Here is a 5,900-nt window from a genome sequence, read left to right on the forward strand (position 1 = left end):
ATGGGCCCAACTAGTAGCACAGTTACAGTAACCACCTAAATTCATGTTTTAGCTAAAAATTGCCAGATTGAACAACTGGGCAATGAAGTAGTCTACTTACCAAAAACCATTGGTGGGACATTTTCAAGGACTGATTTCCTGAAGCCTCAGAAATTCTAAAGGTCTTCATGCACCCCAGTGTTGTTTTATTAATTATTATTGATATATCTTTCATTGTATTTCTATATTTATACTGTTATAGCAGATTGTTGATTCAATGGGTCACCAAACTCCATCAGCTGTTCTAGGGTTCAACTGTCCGATGATCATTATTATGATCAAATTATTGACAAAAGGGTGGAAACATAACCAGCCAGACACGACCCCCATGTTGGAGTCTAGCTGACTCGACGCACACCCTGGTTTCCCCACTTTCCCTTGATTCTGGCTCTCTCAGCTACAATTTATGTTAGGCTTTTGCTAAGTTAACAGTTTATGTTAGGTGTTGAAGGGTATGCATGGAGAGGCATGCTGTGGCTCACCACCCTAGCAACAGCCTGGGGGAGGCCAAGGGGAGGGGGGTGAGCTCGGCATGTGGACTGGAGAGGTGCGGGCATGTGACAAACAAAGCCATATATGGAAAGGTTGAATCTGATTGGTTTAGAAGTTTGTGTTATGTAACCTGTAACTGCCATGTGCTATAAAACAGCAAGGGGAGGGGCTCCTTGCTCGAGGGGCTCTGGCTGATTTTAGTACCAGGGGCTCTCCCTTTGTGCACATTGAATAAAGTATTGAATTGAATTGAATTGAATTGAATTGAATTGAATTGAATTGAATTGAATTGAATTGAAGACCCTTGATTCTGCCCAACACCTGAGTCTCTGGGAACCACAAAATCCCAACAGTTTCTTGGCGCAGCGAGCAGGGTGAGAAATATCCTTCAGGATCAAGACCTACAATCAAGTTAGAGGGTGATTTTGTTCATTTTTCATTTGGTTGTGTGTCCCTGACCTGACTGGTGACTCTCACACCTTTTGTAGTAAGTGAAACTGGGTGTTGGAGAATTTAAGGGGTTTGTTGCAGTTTTGTAACATTTTGGTTGCAGTCTTAAGACACTGTACTTAGTGTGGGGGCGGGTTAAGCTGTAAGTTCCTCTGACTAAGTGTTGTTGAAGTGGGAAATCAAAGAGGCCATAAGGACCAACAGTTAGTGTAGGGGCAGGTATAGCCATAAGTACCTCTAGTTAATGTGTTGGCTGGCCCAGATCTCCTAATTGGAAATTGTTATTAGTTTGTAAACAGTATTGTATTTAAAGATTTTGAGATTGGAGGCTATTTAGGTTTAAAAAAAAAGGGAAAGATGAAGGGATTTAGTGATCCACAATATGAAGAGTGTTTAATTAGTGCTTTTATAACTATTGTAGCAGTAAGTTTATTAGTTTTCTTGTTGAGATATCTTGGCTGTGTGACTGAAAGAAAGAAGGATGACCAACCCCCATTACAAGTGGGCAATACTGATTTTGTGCATAAACCACAATATTTATCAAAGGACAAATTGGCTGGCATGTGTTTAATTGTTGAGTATGAACAGCTGGTTAGAAAGTGTGATATGCTAAAAGGAAGGGTAGGAGAGTTAGAAGCAGAGGTAGAAAAACTGCAAACAGAAGCAAAAAACTATAAAGAAACAGCCTTGCAGGAAGAGAGATCTTGTCCCTCAGCACCTTTGGACCCTACATGTGCAATGTGGGGATATCAGTCTGGTTTTACGGCTCCAGTGAGAGTGCACACTGTCCCTAATCCTAATCAAGGGGAAGGGGACCCTGCTACTGTTAGTCGCCTAGAGCACACTCCTATGAGTCCATCTGACTTGCAGAGCATGTTAAAAGAATTGCCATCTTTGCAGCTTAATAACCCAAACCTACCCTTCTGGGAAAAGGTGCAGGAGTGTATGGTAGTGGGAGGCCTGCATGCTTTTGATGTTTTCACCATGATAAAAGCAAAATGTCCTGTGCACCCTGACAGTCAATTTTGGTTTGCATTTACTGTTAAAGGGCAGCAATATACTTTTACTCGCCTAAGCCAGGGTTTTCATAACTCACCTACTTTGTTTCATAGAGCATTAGCTGATGTGCTGGCAAAGCTGCCAGACATGGCTTCTTGTGTTGTACAGTATGTTGATGATCTTCTTATCTCCTCACCAGATCGCCAAACGCATATGAAAGACTTAGAAGTGATCCTGCAGCACTTGGCAGACAGTGGGGTAAAATGTAATGCTAGAAAGGCTCAGATTGCAAAGGGGGAAGTATCATATCTGGGGTACCTAATATCCAAAGGGTACAAGCGTTTAACTGTTGACCGCACTGAGGCTATTAATGCATGCCCACGACCAACAACGGTCAGGGGAGTTAGGAAAGTGTTGGGGCTATTCAATTTCTGCCGAACTCAAATCCCCAATTATTCAAGGATTGTCCAGCCTCTTAATAATCTCCTGAAGGGTGCTGGTGGACCACATGAGGCAATTGAATGGACACTTGACTGTGAACAGGCATTTACCACATTGAAACAAAGGCTAAGTACTGCCCCAGGGTTGGGACTTCCTAATCCATTAATGCCTTTTACATTGTACACGCATGTCAGTGAGGGACATATGGCAGCAGTGTTAACGCAAAAACATGGGGATAAACAGCGCCCAGTAGCATACTACTCTTCTAAACTAGATGCTGTCGCTCAAGCAATGCCACCATGCCTTCAGGCAGTGGAAGGAGCTTCTATGGCCCTAAATCAGGCCACACCACTTATTGGTTCACAGGATGTAAATATTGTTGTACCTCACGCTGTCCTTGCTATTTTATCAGGGAAGAAATCCTCAGCAGTCCATGTGGCAAGATGGACTCGATGGGAAATGAGCTTGCTAATGCCTTCGGTACATCTGCAAAGAGCGTCATCGTTAAACCCTGCTACCCTCATGCCTACCCCAGATGAGGGACACCCACATCATTGTTGCCTTGAGGAAGAGCCCATGGACGTTCCATTGGTAAAAGAAACTGAACTACCTGGTGCCCCTTGCCTATATGTGGATGGTTCTTCCTTCTATGTGGATGGCAAGCGACACACAGGATGGGCCGTGTGTACTCAAGATGGACAGCTGGTGGCACACGGCAGTTTGCCTGGGGCATCTGCACAAGTAGCAGAACTGCAGGCATTAGTTGCAGCATGTGAAGCTGCGAAAGGTCATGCTGTAAACATATATACTGATTCTAGATATGCATTTGGGGTTGTACATGATTATGTTAACTTGTGGGTAAATCGGGGATTCCTGACGAGTACAGGATCCCCAATACAAAATGGGGGAATAGTGGAGAAACTTCATGAAGCCATGCAGAAACCTACTGAATTAGCAGTGATAAAAGTGAGGGCCCACACAAAAGGGACAGACCCTCATAGTAAGGGGAACCGAAGGGCAGACGAACTAGCTAAACGAGTAGCAGTGGAAGGTAAAGAGATGCAATTGATTGCTGCAACACAGCCTCTCATAAAAACCCCAAACTTTTTTGAATTACAGGACATCCAACACTCTGCACCAAGGGCAGAAAAGTGGTTATGGATGGATAATGGGGGAAAACTGTGTGATGATAACACTTGGAGAGGCCCAGGAAACACATTAGTGTTACCAAATGTGCTGATGGGAACTATGATACAAATATATCACATGTTGGGACATGATGGAGCACGGAGGGCGATCCACCGGATGTCGGACACCTGGTGGCATCCTCAGCTTAATGCAAATGTGCATGATTATGTGAGGAGGTGTGTAACATGTGCTCAATGTAATTCTGCTCCCACAGTGAAAATGAAAATGCAACATCAGCCAAGACCAACACAGCCCTTCACACAGTTACAAATAGATTTCATTGGACCTCTGTCAAGGTGCAGAGGGAAAGAATATGTTCTGGTGATCATGGATCACTTTACTAAGTGGGTAGAAGCTTTCCCAGTGGCCAAGGCCACTGCATCTGATGTAGCTAAAATATTGATGACCGAAATAATTCCCCGATGGGGATTTCCATGCTTCATTGATAGCGACCAAGGTATCTCAGGGAAGGTGATGAAAACAGTATGCATGTCACTGGGGATCAAACAGAAATTCCACTGTCCCTACCATCCCCAGAGTTCGGGATTAGTAGAAAGAGCTAACCAAACCATTAAAAACAAACTAACCAAACAGATGTTTTCTGCTACAGGGAAAGACTGGGTCACCAATTTACCAGTGGTTCTCATGTCTATGAGATCCAGTCCTACTAATCCACATTCCTTATCTCCTTTTGAAATGCTGACAGGGCGGGCGATGAGGACGCCAGGAAATCTGTGCATTGGAGCGGGGGAATTGTATGTCATGGGTGACCAGCTTGCTGAATATTGCAAATTGTTATCTCAGTGTGTCTCACAGGACCCCCGAACTGAACCAGACCCAAAGGCTAGCGAAGAAGACACATGTGAGGTGCAGCCCGGTGATCAGGTACTGGTGAAAGCCTATAGAAAACGAACCTTTGAACCAGCCTGGACTGGACCTCACATAGTTCTCCTGGTAACTCCTTCAGCGGCCCAGGTCACTGGAATTCCAGTTTGGGTGCACCTGTCACGAGTAAAAGTATACAAGGGTGACACTCAACATAGGACACAATAATCTCTGTTTACCCTATGGACGCCTTGAGGGCCATTCTCAGTATTGTTAAGTGTTTTATTGATGTAGTCACCTGGGGAGGAGCCACTGGATCAGTTGTAAATGCCATTACTCAAGCTATCAAATCTCATAAGAGGGACTGGGTTGAAAATTTGTTAGTAGCAGGGATGACAGTTTATTGTGGTGAGAATAGGGCTCATGTCTAATTAATTAGATATCACCTTAACTCAGCAACATAGTTGGTTAGGTCCTCACTGTTGTACTCAGCCATCTATTAAAAACTACTAAAATGTCTGAGCAAGCATTGGTCTGGAATGGTGTTATCATACTGGCATGGTGTTAACATGAAAGTTGTAGCCCTGATAGGAGACTTGCTCGTGTCACAGGTGCCCTGTTGGGTGAGAGCCGCAGTTCTCAAAGACTGAATGTCTTCACCTTGCATGATGGCAGGGGAGTGGTCTCTATTGATAATGGGCATTTTGGAGAGGTGTTAATTCCTGTGGGTTGGTCTCCTGGATTGGAGGCTCAGTCCTTCCACCCACTCCCATTCTCATGTCATAGACACCTGTGTAGCTGAGTGTGTAATAATGGCTGGAGATAACTATATAGCTTTCCCATGGGACCAATGTTCCATCCTGGGAGGATGGGTTTTGCATATAAGAAACATGGAGTCAGGACAAGCCCTATCTCAAATGTTGGGACCTGACTTAATGGTGCATGTAATGTTTAATTTAATGGAAGATATAACAGTGAAGAAAGACTCCACTACCTGGTGTGGATTTGGGTGTTTAGCTTTGGAAAGTAAGCCTGGCTTGAACATCTCGTACTTCCTATTGTGGAAGATATTATGAAAGAAGTGGTAAGGCAATTACAGTGATTCCGTGGATAGAAGAGTTTGCTATTGTGGGAACAGAGATTCCCTGGGGATGGATTTCAGTTGTGTTTTCGCAATGGATATGGGGACTTACTTTTAGTGTACATACCATTATGTATTAAAGGTTGAATGTATTGTTTAATTCTGTTACCAAAACTGCAGTTAATTAAGTGTTGATAAGGTCAATTATAGCTCCTAATAAATACAAGGAAGTGGTGTTAGTGGGGTCTAAGAATTGTTCTTAGCCCCAAAACCAAATGGGGGAGCTGAAGGGTATGCATGGAGAGGCATGCTGTGGCTCACCACCCTAGCAACAGCCTAGGGGAGGCCAAGGGGAGGGGGGTGAGCTCGGCATGTGGACTGGAGA

At 44.1% G+C, this 5,900-nt stretch overlaps 1 long non-coding RNA gene across 1 annotated transcript; it reads left to right on the forward strand.

Annotated features, from left to right (window-relative positions):
* Positions 1–494: 494 nt before the first annotated feature.
* On the forward strand, positions 495–5,699 carry LOC142818869 (uncharacterized). Its single transcript, XR_012896568.1, has 2 exons — positions 495–905; positions 2,834–5,699. It is a non-coding gene; the product is annotated as an uncharacterized LOC142818869 (long non-coding RNA).
* The last annotated feature ends 201 nt before the right edge of the window (positions 5,700–5,900 follow it).

The sequence above is a fragment of the Pelodiscus sinensis genome, chromosome 18 (assembly GCF_049634645.1).
Source record: "Pelodiscus sinensis isolate JC-2024 chromosome 18, ASM4963464v1, whole genome shotgun sequence".
In the NCBI taxonomy this organism is placed as follows: domain Eukaryota; kingdom Metazoa; phylum Chordata; order Testudines; family Trionychidae; genus Pelodiscus; species Pelodiscus sinensis.